Below are 22,900 nucleotides of genomic sequence, written 5' to 3'. Positions count from 1 at the left end.
TAAAATGTAATTTTCCCCAGAATTTATTGGCATCCTACAATGCTGCTTCTTGGCTGCAGAAGCGGCTTTTCTGCCATTAGGGCCCAAAATAGAAACCACACGCAACCTTGACAGTAATCATGACCAAGGAGAGAGAACGCACATCTATTTATAAGGCACCTGAAGGTGAGTTCTTTGTGCTACTGCTCTGAAGATAAGGTCAACAAAGCTGGGAATATCAGCCTTCTCGACTTGCAACTTTATTAAAAACTGAGACAATCACAAATATATAACAAATACCAAAACATCAGATACTAGGGGTAAAGTTTATTACCCTGAGTTTTAAAGAATTTAAGATATTCATAAATTAGTTTTGTTGAGAAGTCTCCTATTTTGTTCTCCGTCTTACCCTTCATTTGATGCAGTGATGGTGTCATGTGCGGGGTGAGCTCTCAGCGTCTCATGACTTCGGGTGTGCTCCAGTACCCAGGCATGAGCTCGTGTGGGTCAGTGTGCCACCTGGGTAGGTGGTAGGTAGAAGGGCTCTCTAGAATTTTATTCAACAAAAGCACCACCATAGGTTTTTGGCATCCAGAAAGCACTTCTGAGAACAGAAATCACATTCGTGTTTAAAATTTAATACTCCTTTTCACTTGAAGAGTTTGGGCAAATAGTCAACATTTTTGTTTTACTTTTAACATCCTGGCAATTGGGATGGCAGCCTTAATGGACCCAGTAGGTCACAGTCAACTCAGCTCCGAGAACAAGCATGTCCACAGGTCCCGATACTAATGTTCACCTCCACGTCACTGCTTCTCGAAGTGGACTCTCCTGCCCTTTCTGCTACCAGCCTGAGGTTGCTGCATTCCCAAGTTGTTGCTACCTAGCTTATTTGGTCAAGTGGTTTGGGAAGCAAACACACACTGCCTGTTCAAAAAACTGTATACTGTTGGGGCACCCTGGGGTAGCCACTGGAAGATGCTCTATCCTGAGCCTTTACGAATGCCAAACTTGAGTGCATGTATAGGGACATTTTGGACTTTAAGAGAGTGTCAGCCCTGTTCACATGCATGCTGCCTCTGCTGAGGATCTTGCCGGAGACTAATTCAGGGGCTCTAGAGCAAGGTCTGGCTGCCAGCTGGTGTTGAGATGGAGTTTTCCCTCCTGAGTAATCAATTATCATTTCCCAAGACGAGTCTGTGGAATGCTGCCAGCACAGTGGATTGCAGAATCTCGGAGCTGGAACTGCTTCCCAGACGCAGAGGTCACCATGTACGTGTGGTGGTGATAAAACCGAAAGGCAGGGAGAAGAAGCAGTGGCTGCTGAAAGTGGTCCTATGCGGGGAAAAGTTCTAGAATGGGGAACAGTGATATTATGCATAATTTGTTATCAGCTGGGTGATGTTGAAGATCACATACGGATTTCAAGGGACCGGTGGAAAGAATAGATATTACGTATAATCTGCTCCAATTCCGTATTTAACAGACAACAGCTTTGCTGGAGAAACTTTGGTGTGTAAGACACTTCACTGCCGCAGAAAGATAAAGACAACAACCCAAAGTCTTTCCTCAAGGAATTTACAGGACTTGAATAACATTCTGAGAAATGATAGCATATTAACAAATAATAATAATAAAACACATATATTTTTATGATCACAAAAATCATGCTTTTCTTTTTTATTTTTTGAGCACGTAGCATGAGTCAAGTACTTTCCTAACACTTGATGCACACAATTTCCATTACAGTTGACCCTCGAACAACGTGGGGTGTTAGAAGCACCGATCCCACCAGTGCAGTTAAAAATCCACACATGGGGTGCCCGGGTGGCTCAGTCAGTTAAGTGTCAGACTTCAGCTCAGGTCATTACCTCACATTCGTGAGTTTGAGTCTCACGTTGGGCTCTGTGCTGACAACTCAGAGCCTAGAGCCTACTTCAAATTCTGTGTCTCCCTCTTCCTCTGCCCCTCCCCAATTCATGCGCTCTCTCTCTCTCTCTCTCTCTCTCTCAAAAATAAACACTAACTAAAAAAATTTAAATCTACATATAACTTGTGACTCTCCCAAAACTCAACTAACAGCCTACTATTGCCCAAAAGCCTTACCAATGACATAAACCATCGATTAACACATATGTTATGTGTTATATGTATTATATACCGTATTCTTACAGTAAAGTAAGCTGGAGAGAAGAAAACGTTATTAAGAAAATAATAAGGAAACTCCATCTATAGGACTGTACTGTATTTATTGAAAACAAAATCCACGTTAAGTGGGTCTACACAGTTCAAACCCATGTTGCTTAAGGGTCAACTATAAAATTACTTTTTTTAAACCTGCAATTATTAAAAAAATAAATAAATAAAAATAGGTAGACACCATTAAGATCCCCATGTTAGAGACGAAGAAAGTGAGATTCAGTGCCGGGCCAGAATGAGGTATGGCAACTGAGGTATTTGCTTTGGGTGTGAAATTAAAGGACTTCTCTCCTCCCCCAACCCCACCGCAAGAAACAAAACCGCAGTAATCAAGATTTTTAAAAATCAGAAATAATGCAAAAAAATTCACAGTGAACAAAACTTCAACATTTTAATAAAGACAGAATCAGTACTGGTGTCTTTTTCCCTTTGCCTCAGGCTCCAGTTGTGGTGTGAGGCAGTACTAGTTTAGTTAACTAGTTTACTAGTTTAGTTAAGTAGTACTAGTTACCGACTAGCTCGTGTGTCAGTAAGTGACAAATGTGGCCTGAGAGATTTCACCTTCCAGCCTGAACTCTTTAACCACTGCTCTCCAAGTGGGAAGGTCAAGTATGTAGCCCTGCTGATGCGAGTCCTGGGCAGGATCTATCAGGGGAAGCCTCTCTTGCCCAGATCTGCAAGTGGGTTAAGACAGAGCGGGCGGGCAAAGTCAGGAGAGAAGGGGCAAGAGCCGAGTCCCAACCAATGAATAGGAAAATCCAGCCGGTGTTGGGGGAGCTGGTTGTGAAACACAAAGATCGAAAAGCCATTGTGGGGAATAGACCAGCAGCTGAGGACGCAAAACGGGAGTCAGGACCGGACGCGTCCCTGAGTTAAGCAGGGGCTTCTGGAGACTCCCAGAAAAATGATGTGCAGAGGCGCAAGCAGCTGCGGGCAAAGGGCCCAAGGATGGAGTAGAAGGGCATCCCGGGCCACAGAGCCTTGGCTCAAAATCACTCCAGACTGGCAACCATAAAACCAGGACCTACAAGTTCACGGCCATGCCACGCTTTCCTGCCACCAGAGAAAGGGTGACTGCCCTATTCGTTTACATAACTCTGCCCACACCCCTGACCCAACAAATCCGTGGCCCTCAGAATGGGACAAGGTGTGTTGATAGCCCGCTGGGGACAGGGTCGACCCTGGCCTATAAACACAGAAAGATTCCTCCTTTCTGCTGAACCTCTGGGAGCTTGGTCAGGTCATTTCACTAATCGGGGCTCCTTACCCACCTTTTCCCTTTGTGTTTAGTGGCCTTAATCACCCACTGGTGCTCAGCCAATAGGACTTGTCATCGGAGGGGCCTCTGAAATTGTTCTGAGTCCAACGGGAAGCCCAGCAAGAGGCTGCAGGTGGGGGTGAGGCCTGGAGGTGGATTTCTAATCGAGGAAATATGGAATTTCACTTACAAACTGATGGAATGCAAACGCTGTTGGAGTTCATCCTAGAGAGCACCCCAAGGAGCCCCTCCCGAGCGTCCTCACGTTACTGCCTGTGGTGGCAACCTCCAGCGTAATGCCAGAGATGTTTCCCCAGACACCCAGGTAATCTAAAAACATGCCATTCTGATGGAGTCACCTAACGGGGGAGTCACCGAGGGGGAGTCACCTAACGGGCCTGGAGATGTGAGGCTCTAATCTTCTGCTTTTCTCAATGGTCCACTGACCTGCCCAAAATAAGTGACTTCGATGAGGAATATCCCCTTTCCTTTTGTATCGCCAGACTTCACGGCCCTCAACGCTACCCGAAGAAGCACTGAGGCCCCTCTCCCTCTGCCTGCCTCGCACACGAAAAAGCTTAGGCACGGAGCCAGCAAACTTGCTCGGCTATTGGCACCTTGAAATGGAAGTAAATCCCCAATCTTCTGATTTATTATTTCCTGTTCTTCAAAGAGAGGGGCAGGCGGCAAGGCTTGAAGTATTTAGGCAGTTAGTCACTGTACAAATCCATCTCTTGTCTCACCCCCAATTCAGGGGAATAATATTTTTTTTTTCCTGAGTTACATAAGGCATGATAGAAAGCCTTTCTGAACCCTCTCTGCCTCAGGACCGATTTCTTGCGGTAAATCTCTAGAAAATCTTTCACAGTTTCTAAAATAAGTACCCGGAGCTCACAGCATGAGCGAGCTCGAGTTCTCTCATGTGTTAACCTTGCCGCCACCTTCTCTCCTTCCATCACCCTCTGTCTCCAGTTGTAATGCAGCTGCATCCAAGCCACAGGCACACGGCGTGTGTGTGTGTGTGTGCGCGCGCGTGCGTGTATGGCGCTGTGCTTACGCCCTGGGGATTTTTGATGCTAAAGCTCGATGTTAAGTCAAAACCAAAAACACCACGGGAACAAATGTGACCTGGGCAATTTCATAATTGGCCAAAGGACTGAGATCATTACCAACTAGAATTCCCCAAACACACGTCCTGGCTGAACAAGGCAGGTGGTAATGACATTAATCCCTTGGGGTTTTGTCCATATCTGTGTTGGTATATATGTTGTCACTAAATAAACGACCAGGAGAAGCACAAAGGAACCAAGACCAGTTGGCACGTCTGTAACTTAGCCCTGCTGATGGCTGTGCTGTGCAGGGTGACCATCTGATAAGACTAAAGTGGTCTTGTTCTTGGGGTGAATGTGCCATAGCTCTTGGCTTCCACTGGATGTGCTGGTGCAGGGACCATGGTCCAACGGCTAAAGCCGGGTCTGAACACCCTCCCTGCTGCCCTCTCTCTTCCCCAGCTGGGTCCTTAAACAGGTCTGTGCTCCTGTTCAGTTTAGAATTCACCTATCTCCCAGTAGCTCATCTCTTTAAAAAAAAAAAAATTAAGGTTTATTTATTTTTGAGAGAGAGACACACAGTGCAAGCAGAGGAGGGGCAGAGAGAGAGGGAGATACAGAATCCGAAGCAGGGTCCAGGCTCTGAGCGGTCAGCACAGAGCCTGATGTGGGTCTTGAACTCATGAACCCCGAGATTATGACCGGAGCCAAAGTTGGACGCTTAACTAACTGAGCCACCCAGGTGCCCCTGGCTCATCTCTTGAATTAGGCTTCATCTGTAGATCTCAGGACCCAAAGTCATAATTCTAGGCTGGTAGCTCACAACTTAACTAGTTTTCTGTCCTTCATCTCTTTTTTTTTTTTAACGTTTATTTATTTTTGAGAGAGAGACAGAGCGTGAGCGGGGGAGGGGCAGAGAGAGAGGGAGACACGGAATCCGAAGCAGGCTCCAGGCTCCGAGCTGTCAGCACAGAGCCCGACGCGGGGCTCGAACCCACAAACCGTGAGATCATGACCTGAGCCGAAGCCGGACGCTTAACCGACTGAGCCACCCAGGCGCCCCTGTCCTTCATCTCTTAACAGGACCAACTTTTAATTACTATTTTCGGCTGTCGGCTCTGGCCTTGACTAAGATTTGCTTCTTACTTCCAAGAATGCCAATTTCTATCACAGAAGATCCAGTTGTCCCTCATAATCCATGGCTTTTCAACTTATAAGTACCCCTGTGTCTTAATACACATTAGGAAGCATTAGAGCAGAACCTAGTACACACATGCCCACACACACACTGACTCTAGACCATAAACAGAGCCTATCTGGACAGGGCCTGACCGGGGCACACTGCCTGTCCCCAGGTGTGTGAGTCAATGTCTTCTAAACCTGGCAGTTGGGATATCTAAATCTAGGCAGCTGGTTCATTTTTGGCTCTAAGACTGGGACCAAGTTCCAAAGCTATTGAGACCCTGGGTTACCATTTGAACTTGATTTGAGTTCAGGTCCCTCTTGAGCCTCTGTCTCTTGCTCTGACCTTGAAATCATCTTCCTAAGAGACAGTGGTAGCCTACTGCCTGGCCTCTAACCTTGCTGGGCAGTTCGGGATTCCAAGGGCACTCCATTGTACTTCTGATTGTACCTCTTCCAGGAGCCTGGCTGCCCCTCTGGATGCCCCACACCCTGTGCATTAACGTGACTTTCCACTTCTGTGCCTGGATATTACCGGTGTGGTTCTACACCTGCTGAGGGCTAGTCATTATCAAGAAGTGACTTCTCCAAGTCAGGTGGAGGAAGATTGACATGTTCTCAGTCATATAAGGAAGAGAGAAAAACAAAACCAAAAAACCAAAGAAGATATATTGGCTACTAACCTTCTTCCTTCCCTCTTGTCATCTCTCTCCTTCCCCCTCCCTCCATCCCTTCCACCTCCTTCCCTGCTTCCCTCCTTCCCTCCCTTCCAGCCTTCCTTTTATTCAATAAATAGCATGTTAACTACATTATCTGTTAAGAATTTGCAAACCTGATTGGAAAGAATTTCCACACCCCTAACTTTTCTCAAACACAACACACACACACACACACACACACACACACACACACACACATACAGTGAGAAAAATGGTCAAAGGGAATATAACATTAAGCACCAAAATGAACAATGCAAACAGAAACAGTTCCTACGGTTGATAGAGAGGAAAGCGAAATAGCATCTGAATCAATCGTAGAATAAAAGTGAACAACGTAAGTAAAATAGTACCTGTTAGCCATGGAGTATTTCTATAGCTGTATAAGACAAGGTTTTTATCAGTAGCACCCACTTCTCAGATACTTTCAGTTCTCCAAATGGTGGCTGTGCACGTGATGTGTGTGTGTGTGTGTGTGTGTGTGCCTTGTGGGGTTGATGAGAGAGCCTAAGGCAGGGGGACAGGCCATATCCCATCCCCCAGGTGGGACGTGTGTGATGTTCCTCAGGCACTCCTGGCTGCCCAAGAACAAAGGAAAGGGGAAAACAACTAGTTAACTGATAGAGATCGAAGTCCGGCAGGACCTAAGTCTCCATCACCCCTCCACGGGATGTGGGGAACAAAGGCAGAAGGAAATGGCAGATAGAACTAAAGTTCCTTATACCCTGCAGCCCACTGACAGATACTTGAGGCTCCAGGAACTCCCTACTGTCTTAATGCTAATGCTTTGCTAGAGGGAAAACCAACCTCAGCTTGACAATAGCTAGGCCTCCGGGATCCTGTGAGTCTTCTTTAGCAGATGAGAATCGCAGTAGAAACTTCCCCTGGACTTTACCTCCCCCCAACTCCACAGTACAAAACCAGTCTCTCCTCGTGGTCCCAGGACAGCTCTTCCTGCCCACGGGTGTTCCACCCCGTGCTTCAATAAAATCACCTTTTTGTACCAACGATGTCTTCGGTCCTGGACCCCACGAACCCCACTATCACCCCAAAAAGCCTCATCGGGGTTTGCTTTAAGAATTCTCTAAAACTCACATCTCTATGACGTAGGAATCTTTAATCCACCAAGGAGGAACCCAGGGCTTGGAGCAAGGAAGTAACTTGTACAGCGAGGAAGCAGCTGAGTTTGCCTGCTCTGAGGGAGCCGTGCACCAGGAGGCTCGCGGGGGAGCGGAAAGCCATCTGTGGATGTGTGGAGAATTCGAGCTGGAATCAAAGGCAGTAAGAAGCCCTGGAAAGTGTTTGGTGGACAAGTGAGTCAGTGGCTTCAGTTTTTAAGAGGATTAATTCAGCCCAAAGAGCTGGATGCACTGGGGATGAGGTGGGGGGGGGGGGGCCCGAGCAGCTGACCAATGATGCTCATTCTGCTAGCATGATCCTCTCCTTCATCATCCCAATGGTTTAGAAACAGCACATGACCCGAACGACAGGTCCCGAAACATCCTCCACACACACATTTCCAGGAAAACCTGGTTGTCTCAGTTGCTTGCCTTTAAATCGATGCCTCAGAGTGGTTCCTTCCCTCAGATTTTCATTACCAAAGTCCGTAACACCACTCCAGAAATTTTAAAAAGGAAAGAAAAAAGATTTTTCAAAGCAAAATACTGGTTCCTTCTGATGTCACGTTATGTCTGAGGACTCAGGGTGGGGTAAGGGACTCTGTGCAGAGTGAAGCATGCTCATGCTCAAAATGTCACCAACAGAAGATGGGATTTGAGTAGGAGCTGTTCATGACTGAGATGGCTTAGTATGTGTCTTCTGATGGAGAGTTCCAGAGGAGATTCCAACTAGGCTGCGGGGACACTCCCTTTCTGATCAGGCTGATTGCTAGGCCCCATCCTCTAGGATGGGGTTGCAAAAGACATACAACGAGCGGACCTGTCCTCACGGAGGCCAAAGCCTTTCCCAGAAGGGTTAAGTCCAGTGGTCTCTCCAGGAAAAGGAAACACAGAGTCAGGGATGGATCAGGGTGCTGACTAATCTATAAACCCCAAGAGGGGCAGAAGCTGAAACCATTTATTTATAATTAGAGATGTAATGGGCTGTGTGACTTGAAAATTCATGATTCAACGTCCGTGGTGAAAATGCTCAATAATAATACAGAAAACAATCGAAAGCTTGGACAAGAAATATTTGGATTTATATCAGGTATCCCCTTCTCAGGCAAGACCAACACAGGTCTTCTGATAAGTCACCACTCTGAAAACTAAAATTGAACGGAACCTTCAAATTCTCCCTTCAGGGCCCCCTGTCACTGGAGTTGGTCCTATTTATGGCAAGAGGCCCCCAGGCTAGGGTGGGGCCCAGGGAGGCTGGTCTGACTTCTCTGAACTTCCTATCAGGATTGACCTTTGAAGAATGTGCCCCCTGGGATTCCAGAGTCTGGACACAAATATAACTGACGTTATCTGCAACAAGGAGAATTAGAGACCTACTCAATGTTTACTTTGAAAACACATTTGGGAATTTCTGATCTAAAATTTTCCCTGGAATCAAGAAACATGAAAGCATGCTTCCACTATGATGTTAAATGGGGGGACGGGAGGGGAACCCAGAATGTGAAGCTCCTGATTTCAAATATAGATGCAAGTAAACAGGACGAGGATAGAATTTGCAAGGGTGAAAGTAGTTGACTTAGGCCTAAGACATTTAAGAAGTTACAAGGAAATGATTTATCCAGTGTCATTACGCTATGCTGTTTTATTGATTTTTCATTTTTAAAAGTAGATCGGAAAACCATCCATTGTATAGAATTATCATCAGATTGGTTCCCAGAGAGTTGGGTGTAATCTTCGGCCATTTCCCATCTCCAAAAATTTGTTGTGAAGAATAAGTTAACAATGCACAGCAATTAGCATCCGATTGGCATACAGTGGTCCGCCTTGTAGTTGTCATGGTCATTATGATTAACACTCATCTCAAGCAAAGCCCAAGGGAACGTATCCATTAAGCTTCTATCCCTGATTTGGTTTCCCCAGTGGCAGTCAGCCTCACCACTGGGTATCTCCCCCTTTCATTACTAAAACCCCACCCTAGTTTGCATAAACCTACCTGGGTAAATATGGACAAACCTGATCGGTCCTGTCGCTGCATGTCTGAAAGGATAGAGGTAATACAAACTAAGTGCCTTGCTGACCGGCACTGTGCATTTATTACAAAAGGAGAAAACATGCGTGAGTTGCCCACCTTTGCCACTGCTACATTTGCTAAAAATATCTGAAGGCATTTTCTGTGTTTGCTGACATCTGTGATGTCTGCTATTCTGGAAGATCCATCAGATTCTCCCAACCTCCAAAGCTAAGGGACGTCTGCAGCCTTCATATGGTGTCTCTTACAGAGGATTTTCCTCTGTCAAAAAAGCCCTCCGTGGAGGGTCCAACTTCATCGGTAAGTATCTTCCATGAACCCCAGGCCCTGTGCTCTCCAGAGGAGCTATTAAATTAAAATAAATATTCTGTTCTCCCTCACCCTCTCCAGAGGCCACGTGTTCCAAGAAAGACTGCTAGCAACCAGGAGTCAGAGCACAGTCTGCTTCAGAGTAGAGTTTCCTGGTGCTGGGGACTGCCTCAGCAGGGGGTGATCCACAAAAAAGCAAAAGCCCAGGATGTCCCCAAGCCTTCCCATCACTAAGGTGCACTTAGGATGCTATGAATCCACTCAATCAGTGCCCTGATTCTGGTGTCCTATGGGGCAACCCACAGCGTGGACTTCAAAACAGAAGCACCATCAGCCTTTCATTAACACACTATTATTGATCGTGACTGCATTGGACTGGCCCTAAGACACAACTATTGTTGTGTCTGTTGCACATTTCAACCCCTCTGAATTCAGGTGTGCAGAGAAGCCAGACAGCCGACAGACACACGCACTTATATCGCCTGTACGTGACCATCCACATTTTCAGAATGTGTGTCAGTGGCCTGGAGGAAAAGCCCACGGACGAGAGTTGAGCTCTCTTTTCAGAAATGTTTCTTCACCAATATATTTGCAAACACAGAAGACACTAGTGTGGAAGAAAACCCGGCAACGTAATCTGAGCCAGGGGGTGATCCACAAGACTCAGACTTGAGTATAAAATGTTTTAAGAACACCTTAAACCATTTACGGTGCAATTATCTGTCTTTTTGTATGTGTACAGGCACGATATATGGCAAAGGTCTATATAAATCACTCTAAAGAGAATACTTACACTAAATAAGAATTACACTTTGAAAATAAGAATGACCTAGTTTAAAAACAAGAAAAATTGTTTTTTAGCATAAAGGCTATTCTATTACTCACCTATGGAATATAGTTCTTTTCTCAGGTTTAAGGGCTATCTACGTCAATGGTATGAAAAAAAAGAGAGAGAACAATGTGTACATTACACGTGGTTAAATATCCAGAAGATATCTGATTAGCCAATACAGTGGTCTTCCTATAAACACCCCTATAACTGACTGTGATTCCATGGTCTGATGAGTCTTCTACCTGATTTGAGAGCAGCAATTTGGGAACAACACAATTTGAATAAGCCACTCACAAAATTTCACTCAGAATGCACCGACTCAAAAAAAAAATGTCACATTTATTGAACATGTGCTAGACATTGTGCGAGGCATTTTGTATGCATTAGCTCATTCAATCCTCACAAGGAATCTGCAAGGCAGATATCAATCTCCGTAAATTACAGATGAAAAAAAAGGACCAGAAGGATTTTCTACTTGCTCCAAGTTACACAACTGGTAAAGTACAAATATGGGTTTGAACTCCAAACACTATGTTCTTTATTATATATTCTTCATACAAAGTATTGAATTATCCCTCAATCAATCTACGCCAAGAATCATCCCACACACAAACACACAAACTAAATTGCGAAACCCACAAACTAAGAGCAAGTAATGAAATGTTTATATGAGTCAAAAGAAATATTGAGCCAAGTAATCACTTATTTCATCAGCAAATGCATTAAAACATAAAATGATTGATGATGATGTAAAAGAAAGTGATCAACGAACCTCAGGATCTTGACATTGTGTGATACATGAGCCACGCTTGTTATGGAAAGTCCTGAAATTGTTTAACCTGTGTGAGTGAGGGGTGGGAGGTCATGCTTTCCAAGTTGGTGACAAATTTTTCTATTTAAGAGAAAAAAACACCTCTATATATGTTGTACTCTCCTCCCCAACATAAGCTCAGGGTTCATGAGGAAGGAAACACTTTCAATAGTGTGTTCATTTAACCTCAGTGAGAATGCATTCTGATCATGAGGTCTCAGAACTTGAAATAAGCTTTAGATAGAATGGCTCCCATTTTAAACACCAGGTACAAGGACTCCATCAATAAGAAGCTGATCTCAACCTCAATGTTAGACCACTGGGCAAGAGAAAGAGTTTGAACAGAGAAATTGCTCAATAAGTGATGCCGTTTTTATAAAATATATTAAAAATACACAGCTTTGATGGTCTTCATGAGGAGACACCAAACCAGCAAAAAGCAAATTATTTATATACAGCCCAGGTAAGGATGTGGCCAAGCTTATATGCACAGACTGCCTCTCTGCAACATTGAAGAACCTTCTTCTGCAGATGGACATAGCCAATAGTTTGCCATATTAAGTGTAAAGAAAAAAAAACCGTAACAAAACTCAAACTTTGTTTAGATTGCTATAAACTAAGAGAGAAGATCAAATCTATGAAAAGGGAGAGCAGCAAGGATCTAGGTGGATGGATGCATATCACGAAGTGGCTGGGAAACAGCTCAGTAGACCTAGAGATAGATCCATGACACCAGAACTTATTTGATGGTTTCAGGTATTAACAAATATGTGCGGATAGATTCTCTAGGAAGGAGGTTGTAAAGAGCCAGGCAGAGGGTCAGGGGATGGTTAACTGGGTCTGGCCTGGCAACAAGAAAATTCAGAAGGGAGGGGTGCCTGGGTGGCTGGTTTGGTTGGGCGTCCAACTTCGGCTCAGGTCCTGATCTCATAGTTTGTGGGTTCAGGCGCTGCGTCGGGCTCTGTGCTGACGCTCAGAGCCTGGAGCCTGCTTCGGATTCTGTGTCCTTGTCTCTCTCTGTCCCTCCCCAGCTTGCTTGCGTGCTCTCTTTCTCTCTCTCTGTCTCTCTGTCTCTGTCCTGTCTCTCTCTCTCAAAAACAAAATAAATAAACATTTAAGAGAAAAAAAAAAGAAATTCAGAAGGGAAATGGAATGGTGACCAGGGAACTATTCCAAAGTCCAGCTGCAGGGTTTGCCCCCTCCCCCCTCAAAAAAAAAGGCTGAGATAAGGCTTTGCTTCAGTGAGTGGCAGAGGACTCACCCTAAACCTCTAGGTGCCCGTGCTTAGACCCTGTGACCTGAGGTGGAGTTCAGGGCCTCAGATGTTCCGGTGGGAAATACGTTGCTGGACTATTCTGAGTCAAGTTACCCTAAACAATTTATGTACCTTCTGGAGTCACACCCCCGCTGCTTTTTGTCCCTGGCCCATCTCCGGTGTATGAGAGTAGACGATAAAGCAAAAGCAGAAGGGGGACTGCTGATGCCCTGTGCTTTGAAGGGGGAAGGGTAGGCTGAATACCTTCAAGTTCCTGCCACGGATAGGGTAGTGTCTGGAATTTCATTCTCTCTTTAGGTTATTGTTACTTCCAAGAGCTCATCTATCTTTCACCTAGCTATTGCTCTGCTCACCTCTCTTCCTATCAGACCTACCTTACTTGCAATAATGTATGAGAAGGATGACCCTTTAGCTAACATGTAGGATCTTTAGCTTCTACAGAATAATTTATCATGTGAGCAGAAGTGGACAGGTGGGTTTTACAAACAGAAGAGGGTAAGTTGAAAGCATGAGAGTCCAGAATGAGTGAGGAGAGAGAGAGAGAGAGAGAGAGGCGAGAGAGAGAGGCGAGAGGTAGAGGGCAAGAGACAGACTAGAGGGAGCGGAAAGAGGAGGCGAGGGAGAGAGAGAGGACGAGGCACTTGGGTCATGTGGAAGATGCAGGAGGAGTGGGAAAGTAGTACCGTCTCTGTCCTTCCCAGGATGGCTGTTATGTGCCAGGCAAAGCGCCAGCCGCTTTCTGGGCAGGATCTCACGGACCACTCCCTCAAGTAGTTGTGGGTTTCTTCTTTTCAAAAGAGGAGGGACTTGATGTGAGAACCAGAGACTAGTTACTCAGTGAATGAGGAAACACATAAAGTTCTCACTTGAGTTCTGTTTTCCACTCTCCCCACCCCTTTCCTTCTCCTCCTGTGTTGGCCTCTTTCTAAAACGTCCCCAAATGTTCAGGGCCACCTAATGGGATGACGCATGACGCTCTGAAAGAAATGTATGATCCTACAGCCCAACCCTCCCATTTTTAACAGATGGAGGCCAAGAAGGTGTGTGAGCGGACACACTGAGCAAAGTGCCTTAACTGGGCAAGAAACCAAGCCTATTCTCTTCAGTTCTACTCTTGTGTTCCTACTCTGGGTCCTCCAGGGAGGAACGTCAAGACCACGATGGAGACAGACTCGCAGCCCGTCCCAGGCTTACCATGGCATCTTGCTACTACGGCACGCATGATTAGACCGTCCACTTTGGGAACACCGCACCCAAACATTTCTAAATTCTTTCGTTTTGCCATTTTCTTAACACTGCACTCATTGGTAGAAAACTATTGTTTTCTATTTTGCTTTACTTCTATCCTTATGAAATATTGGACAAATATTGAACTTACACAAAACAAACAGTGACAACAGTATCCAGAGACCATTTGGTTCACTTCTGCTTCTGTCGTGTCCTTGCTTTTAAGTCTGTGTTTGCTCTAACCCACCAGTATTCTCAAATTCAAAACAACTTATATTGTTTTCAACTTTAAAAGTTTGCTCGTAAGTGCTCTGAATATGTTTACTAGGAAAAAAAAATACTTTAAATAAAAATCATTGTTCAGATGTCATTCACATCAATCATTTTCCTGCAACAGCAGGAGAGTAGAAATAATTACAATCATGTGCCCTGTACTTGAAGGATGTAAGGCAGAAAAAAAAAATAGATTATTTCAACAGGAGTCTGAAAGTGTCCGGCATTTCCAAAGACCATCTTTTGGCCATCCATTTCCCCAGAAACACCAGTGACTATTCCTCTAACAATGTTTCCAATTACACAACACCCACATTCCTAGTAATCATTCCCTCCCATCATCACCATAAGCATACCCACACAATCCCGCTCATTGCTCATTTCACCAACTCTCTTTTCATGCCAGATACCCACCCTATTGGAAGCATCAGGCTGAATCAACAAAGGTCGAAGCAGCAGCAAAACCAATCTGGTGCCAGATCTGAACTGCATCAAGGCCAGTGGGTCACGTGGGATAACTCGCCACGACCACATGAATTTGAAAGTTTGTCCCTGGTAACTTTCTCCCCACATAGGCTTTGCCCACAGAAACTGCAAGGTCCTTGAGAAGATATAATGAAGAGTAAGAAGAGAATGGCTAAGGGGCAGAGGTCTTTATGGGACTCCAGTCATGAGTCTTTGCCCCAGGTTGAAAAAAGCTGACTTCTAGCCATCTAGAAGAATAAGCTCAAAACTTGGGTTGTAGGACCACGTCACCTAGCACATCTCTTCAGGGCTGTAAAAATGATCTGTCTGCTAAGCCATTTTCTTGACAAGCGTTTTGCCTACCTACAAAGGAGTTCACATCCTTTCCCCCTTTCTTCATCTCCTTCAAGTACCCGAGAGCTTCAGGAGCACCAAGCAGCTCAAAATCCTTGTCCTTGGATAGTTGCACTCTCCCCACAAAAAAAGTGCTTTGTGGTGTTTGAGCGGGAACTGGGGAGGGTTGACATTGGACTTTGCAAGGGGGTTCATGTTTACCTTCATGACGCCGGCTGCAAGGTGATTTCAATCATCAGAAGCTGTTACTTCTCTAACAGGACCAAGTACAAGCCAATGATTTTTAGCATACCTGTATAAAAACCATTTTCATAATACCCCATTTTATAAATGAAGAAATTGCCTCGGAGATCTTACTAAGGCTTATATAAAGTCTTTAATCATCTATTTGTTTGACGTTTACTATAAATGTGAAGGTGCTCCACCCAGATCCCTCTTCAAGGAAAGACTTGCTGTCTAGCTGCATAGAATGCAATCAGCACAGAGTTTCCTTCTGTGGGCTTCTTAAGAGCCTGCCTTGCCCTAGGCACTCCCTTCCCAGGGCAACCTGAATCTAGGAACTGGACAAAGTCAGAAAATAGAGACTTGGCCATTTTGGTCCAACACCTTACACGCTGATAGACAATACTCATTCCAGAGCTCTCTGCAGGGTTGGCCAAGGCTTTGGCAAATCTTTATGACAGTTTGATTTCTACCTCTGTCCAATCCTGCTTTCCCTCTCTTCTTTCACAGATGGTACTCTCCACTAAATATCTTGCATCCCAACCTCTGTCTCGACGTCTGCTTCGGGGTGACCCAATGGCTGACACCCACACAACTATTCGACCTCTCTCTCTTTATCCAGATGCAGCCTAGACTTTAGTACTCAGCTGGCCTGACAAGGAATATACTAATAGTGCATAGGCGAGTCATTACCATACCCAGCTGCAGCTGGTGCCACCCCGACTCCAATGCCTCAGATCCCAGAAAGTGAATGTTTGCCTTTTTCCATATTTCTAGAGACTCTGCCCTACCACATTCATGGCTTCTAAGCCCAGGTTTTCTCAGAACAGATTCACCAATTATCAACTCTAAGACGGTGTTTATGATGGTCATTATCTTTTATCAGGTCTCAAACAAATGCCTGTTGAGGACTGTCCAGTGAAATGATCAGCTCAAGGTGGTCACATATAAGACAATACAATTTTGCAATTAAGCCTAGCAATTTCCTGTCCACCTTCACACAAAACACTGTGTGAGTGAAACCAAACACATCCCTTGCACCACCACTGGATTTACCCCTTGCTTTGATGTTTGCCAAATGGCTATAAATAGACAGACTCAATCCTTAACTGAGTGGGTCTCCGCATCTCTCCTTTACCTTCTAGATGAACTGGTCTTCTAGTGGCAGATGTTGTTTGAATATGCCCTACGTGCATACTCTTGGAATACCTAGCCCAGCGTTGTTTCCTGTCCTGTGACAGGAAGACATCAAATCTATAACGAGAAGTTTCCAGAAAATGGCTGTGGTTGCCCGGTGATCAGGAAGAAATAGCCCAAGAGATGAAAATTGGTAAAAACTGGTTCAGACTACAACTCTGAATGTAATATTCATATTTGCTGTATACTTGCTGTATAGTAACTGATAACCTGGACTCAAGTCCCCTGGTCTTCTCAGCAATATGGTAAAATCACTCAGCAATAAACACATCCCATGCTGCATCCTAACTGAACTCTGTAGCTCACTTTTTCCCCCCAGAGATAGAAAATAGCTGATACCATTCCCTGAGCAGCATTATGTTATCAAGTTTCCTTACGACTCTCGTCTAATTATTTATTCATTCGTTGTTGCATTTCTTTAACAAGTATTCCTCGATAACAAAGAATGTTTGTGTCCTCTGGTGGGTTTTCTTAACTAAGCTACCTACCATAGGATTCCCATGCCAACCCCTCCCATGAAAATTTCACATCCGCCTCAATACATGTTTAACTTTCAACTGCTCTTCCCTATGGCTTCTCCATTTCACTAAGGACCATGTTCACTTAGCTGCTCAAGTCAGACACCAAGTACTCATCCTTGATTGTTCCCTCTCCTCCATTATCCACATGCATCCATCCATCTATCCATCCCAAGATCTTCCAATTTTGATGTTTAAATCGCTCCTAAATCCATATTCTTTTCTCTAGCTCTGCAGCGACCACCCAAGGCCAAGCCACCATATCTGCCACTACCACAACAAAATCTATTCTGAAATGTTTGCCTCCTCTCTTGTCCTCCTCAACTCCTTTCTCCACTGCGTGAGCAGACAGAGCGAGCAACTTAAAAAACCTCCATCAGTTTATATAACTTTGCTGTTTCATTCAGTCTGATAGCATCTAGTGGCACTTAAAGCACAATCTAAAATCTGTGTGTTCTGTACAGTCTTGAGCAATCCAACCCTGGCTTCCTCCTGCGGTCACTCCTGCTCCCTTTGCTCACTCCCGTGTGGCCACGATGACCTTCTTCTAGCTTCTCAACCCCGCCAAGCACTTTCCAGCTTCCGTGTTTCTGTGTTTGCTCCTCTATCTGCAACGTTCTTCTCCTGAATACTTCTCATTCTTCAGATATCTACTTACGTGTCGCCGCCTCAGAGCGCTTTCTCTAACCACCTTATCCAGAACAGGCCACTTACCTCCACACCTGGTTATCCTTTATTATAGTACCTGTTACTTCCTTTCATAGAATTTCTTCCAATTCATGATTAATGAATGGACTTGTTCTTTACTCAATGTCTGTCTCTCCTCCACTAGACTGTGAGTTCCAGGGGGCAAGCAGTGTCTTTCTTATTCAACGCACCTTAGCACCTAGGACAGGGTCTTGCTCATAAGTTGTCGGTTTTGTTTTTTTTTTAATGTTTACTTGTTTATTTTGAGAGAGAGAGAGAGAGCGCGCGCGCATGCGTGTGCATGTCCATGCGAGCAGGGGAGGGTCAGAGGGAGAGAGAGAGAATCCCAAGCAGGCTCCACGCTCAGCACGGAGCCCAGCGTGGGGCTCAATCTCATGACCTTGAAACTGTGACTTGAGCCGAAATCAAGAGGCGGATGCTCAAACAACTGAGCCACCCGCACCCCTCACCTGTAACTTTTCCAATGAACGAACTTTCTGCTCAGACCCCCTTCTCCAGGCTCCCATCAAACACCATGGCACCACCCTCGTGTTCAATCCTCTCCCCGGTCAGTGCAGTCCTACCTCGGGAACACTCCCGTCACCAGTCCCTTCTCTCCATCCCCGATGCTATGTCCTCAACTCAGACACTCGTCATTCCACACTCGGACAACTACAACCCTCTCCTAGCAGGTCCACCTGGCTCTGCTTTCTCCCTCTCTATCCTCCATACCCTGTCAGAGTGACCTTTCCAATATGCAAATCACTCCCCGGCTACAAACCTTCAAATGGCTCCCTGTGGCCTACAGGATAAAGTTCAAACTTCTTAGCATGACATGTGAGGTGCACGGTAACCTCGCCCTGCCTTCCCCTCAGTTCATCTCACAGTCTTCTCTAACCACTCCCACGTCCACAGTCTCCAAACATTCTTTCCCTGCTTCCCACCATCCTGCCCATCCTACGTCCTACAGGCCTCCTAATTCATTCACGTTCCTGCCTGTCCACAGTTACCAGGCTCACTTCCTCTGGCTGGGATGACCACATCCTTCTCTCTAATTGCACATCGCCCTGACCAATCCATTTTCTAAATAGCGGTGAGAGAGCTTTTACACACACAATTTAATCATGGAAACATCTGCCAACTGTCCTCTTTGCTTAAAATCCATGGACAGAGGTTAACAGGTCATGCAAGAAACAACCCCTGGGTATTCTTCCCACACTACCCTTCCCACTCTCTCTGTACTCAGAGCCACTCTCACGCTCCTTCCCATCCCAGGGCCCTCGCTCCTCCTTTCCTCACCTGCCTAAAGCACTCAGGAACACTTTCTCCCCATGGAAACTCCCCCTTTCATCATTTTCTTTCGAGGCAATGCCAAGATTCCCTAAGTAACCTCTTGTAGCTCACTGCATTTTTCTTCCAAGCTCTTATCCACCCACGGAGGTTTGGGATATGGGAGAAGGAGCAGGTTCTCCAAGAGGATACAATGAGTTCCAGACCGTGAGTTTGGGGAGAGAGTAGGAGGCTGAGGGTCACTGGATGTAACACTCTGGAGGCCGTTCTTTTGGCTGGGGGTGCTCTGCGTGCCCTGGAAGATGCTGAAGAGGTCTTACATCATTTTTATATATATTTCCATAATTTCTAGGGGTCTGGTACAGCTGGGAGGCCGCAGCATGTGCTCAATTCAAAGTGGAAGGAATTAAAATCGTGGCATTTTGTCCATTTGTTCAGGTTTTGTTTCTTAAAGTTGTCAGAATATCTTTCTTCATCTTTTTTTTTTCTTTTTGAGGGGAGATACCTATTCATCAAGGGGATTTTTCGTCAACTCCCCTAACGTATCCATTCAGTAACCATTCATTCATTCATTTATTCACTCAGCATGCACCCGTTGGGTGCCACATCCTTTCCTAGGGGCAAGGATGAGGGGGGAACGGTCTCTACCTCGATGGTGGCACATGGACGAAGGAAAAACCACATTTACACCCTAGGATTCGGAGAGATTGGAAAACAGGTAACGGTCAAGCTGTCCAAGTCCAGAGCAGCAGGTAACAAATAAGAGCCACATCTGAAGGGGAGAGAGTGGGACAGGTACAGAAAGGCAGAGTCAAGAACCCTGCGGGCAGGACCATTCAGCTGGAGGGAACCTCTTGCTATTTCAGCCGAGTCAGTGGTTGGAGACGTAGCTCTCTGACGACTTGGCAGGTTCCTATAAACAAATGCGTGAGATCAAGATCCACTAGGCAGTGTCATCTGGCTCCAAATGGATATTGTGCTCCCAACAGAACTAAAGCTGGTGGCCAAGAATCCTGGGGCCCACGGCGATTGCTGAGAGGGAAAGCAGGCAAGGGCTGGTAAGCATTAGGATCCCTGCAAGATTCTAGTAGCACCAAAGATTAGAGTGGCAGGGGAGGACACTGGGCAGATTCCCAACCCAGTGGACTGAGACAGCAGGACAGGTATGTGCCGGGAATGCCTAAGACTCGTCCCCAAACTGGATCCGTTACCCTCTGTTGGTTCTCAGCACCGAATGGAAGCCAATCCAGACCGTGGGTTAGACACTCAGCTCCGAGCAAGCCTGGCTACAGCTGTGGCAAGTGAGGCTACACACGGAAACACAGGGGAAGATGGGGCTGACATCATGCACGTCCCTTTGGCCCCTCGCCATCCTGTCCTCCTGCAGGAGCCCCAGGGAGGACGGTCATCTCGGTGAAGCAGGGCCCTGCTGCCTCCATTTGTTAAGACCTTCCTTCTGTCCTTTTTAAATATCACTGTTAATACCCCCTCGTGGCACTGTCTTGGTCCTTTACCCTTTCATCCAGATATTATTAAAAACTAGTGTCAAAAATGAAATTCTCCAAAGACCCGGTAAAAGTCAGCTGTGAGGCCATGCTGCACAAGAGAACGGCCCGTGATGGGGTGAGCCACTTCCTAAGCTGTGATTTCTGCAGCTAACACTTTCATTTTTCAACCCTATGACGGAAAGCCTAGAGCTAGCCCCGCTTCTGTGCCCTCCGCTGTACCCTTCCTGGGCTTGAAACCATTCTTAAAACTCCCTTATTTGTTTTAACCTTCTACAAGCTTCAGACTTACCCCTTCCATCTCGTTATGCATAATCTCCTCACAAGGTTCCTGCACCACCAACCTTACCTTCCCACAGGCAAATATTCTTTTACAGACATTTTCGGAACAGTAGGGGTGCATCCCGCCCTGGGACTCCAATGAGGGACCCCTTTTAAGACTCACTGAGACATTTTGGTGAGCCCATCAGAACATTTGGAAGGAGCAGTTTAAATTCAGCAGTTCTGATGTGGAACCAAATATATATTAAATAGTGCTATATAGCTAGGTAATGTGTGGTAACGCCATGAATTTAATCCACAGTGGCCAGGCACAAAAGATAATTACATTTATTTTCCTCCAAATTAAATTAAATCTAGCTTCAATAGGTTTAAAAGAAAAATTAATCTCTGTGCTATTTAGTGACCTTTCCATCTCCCCAAGGTCATGAAGTCATGGTAATAATAGTAATTATTGTTTTATTATAATTCATGAAATACGGTAAACATGTAGCAGTTGCTAAGTTTCAGGCACTATCCTAAGTGCTTCATCTCACTTATCACAACAACCTTATGAAGGTAAGTAGTTTAATTTTTATCTGTTTTACAGACCTTGAAGCACAAAAGACCTTCGGCCCAAGCTCACAGAGTAAACGGAAAAGATGGCATCGGAGGCTTGTTCTACTAGAATCTGCTCTTACCAACCACGGAGAACATAAATTCTAGCATTTAAAGGTTATCTTGGAACAGAGAGAGGGCTTTACGCTTAACCCAAGGTGTCCGCCATTGTTGGATTTAGTCTCCTGTTCCATGGGGTGGCTTCTGACCTCTAGTCCCTCGTGGGGCCGTTCCCCTGACCACAGGCCCAGCCACAGAGTCTTGGTTAAAGGCTGCTGGTCTTGGTGTCCAGCTTCCCCTGTCTCCCACTGAGACCCCCCAATCCAGGACACTATGTATAATTAGGACACGGGTCTCCAGCTCCCATGAAAATCCCAGTGACCATCGTTCCCCTAATTCACATACCAGCCTTTTAAACTGAAACTAAGGCTACTCCCATCCTTGACTCAAATCACCAGCCTCTAGAATCTCTCCCTCTGTGCCAATCCAGAACAATCTCCCTAAGGAAGCCTGAAACACCAAGACTATTTGCTTCCTTCCCGCTAGTGTGGATTGGGTGTGGGGGATGACGAGAACCCTCCTTCCTGAAAGAAAATGCCTGATTCACTCAACCATGATGAATGTACAGTATTTTTTCCTTGTCTCTAAGACTGAGTGGGGGGCGCCTGGGTGGCTCAGTCGTTTGGGCATCCAACTTCAGCTCAGGTCATGATCTCACGGTTCCAGCCCCGCATCGGGCTCTGTGCTGACAGCTCAGAGCCTGGAGCCTACTTCAGATTCTGGGTCTCCCTCTCTCTCTGCCCCTCCCTGGCTTGTGCTCTGTCTCCGTCTCTCTCTCTCTCAAAACTAAACAAACATTAAAAATTTGTTAGAAAGACTGAGGTATGTGGGATTATCCTCTTGGAGCCATACCATACCCCTCACCCCGTCGCTGAACCTGACTCTCTCCCCTCCATTCTATCCCATCCCATCACTATCAAGCCTCCTGCACCCCACAAATTAAAGAGAGTTGTGGGGCACATGGGTGGCTCAGTGGGATAAGTGTCCAACTCCGGCTCAGGTCATGATCTCAGGGTTCATGAGTTCGAGCCCCACATCAGGATCTCTGCTGTCAGCACAGAGCCCTCTTTGCATCCTCTGCCCCTCCCCCTGTGCTCGCTCGCGTGCACTCTCTCTCTCTCTCTCAAGAATAAACATTTAAACAATTATAAAAAAAAAAACAGAGTTGCCAAAAAAAATGCATCTGCCTTTTGAAAATGGTAGATAAACAGAAAGGACCAAGCATTATTTATTCTGCTTCTTCTATATAAACTGTTCTTCCAGGTCAACAAATGGTTGAGGATGGAAAGTGTCCCCCTAGAGAAGTATTGCAGATAATAAATGAAGGTAGAGCGACAATATCACCACTCTGTAAACCCCAATGGATTAGTAGAGCTAAACAATGGCCATGAATGGCTGCCAACGTCACCAAAAAGAGGCCACCAGGCATTCCTTCCTCCCCAACGGAACAGAAACGAAACAACCAACA

The sequence above is a fragment of the Lynx canadensis genome, chromosome A3, assembly GCF_007474595.2.
Source record: "Lynx canadensis isolate LIC74 chromosome A3, mLynCan4.pri.v2, whole genome shotgun sequence".
Classification (NCBI taxonomy): Eukaryota; Metazoa; Chordata; class Mammalia; order Carnivora; family Felidae; genus Lynx; species Lynx canadensis.
Note: the sequence above shows the minus strand (reverse complement) of the source record.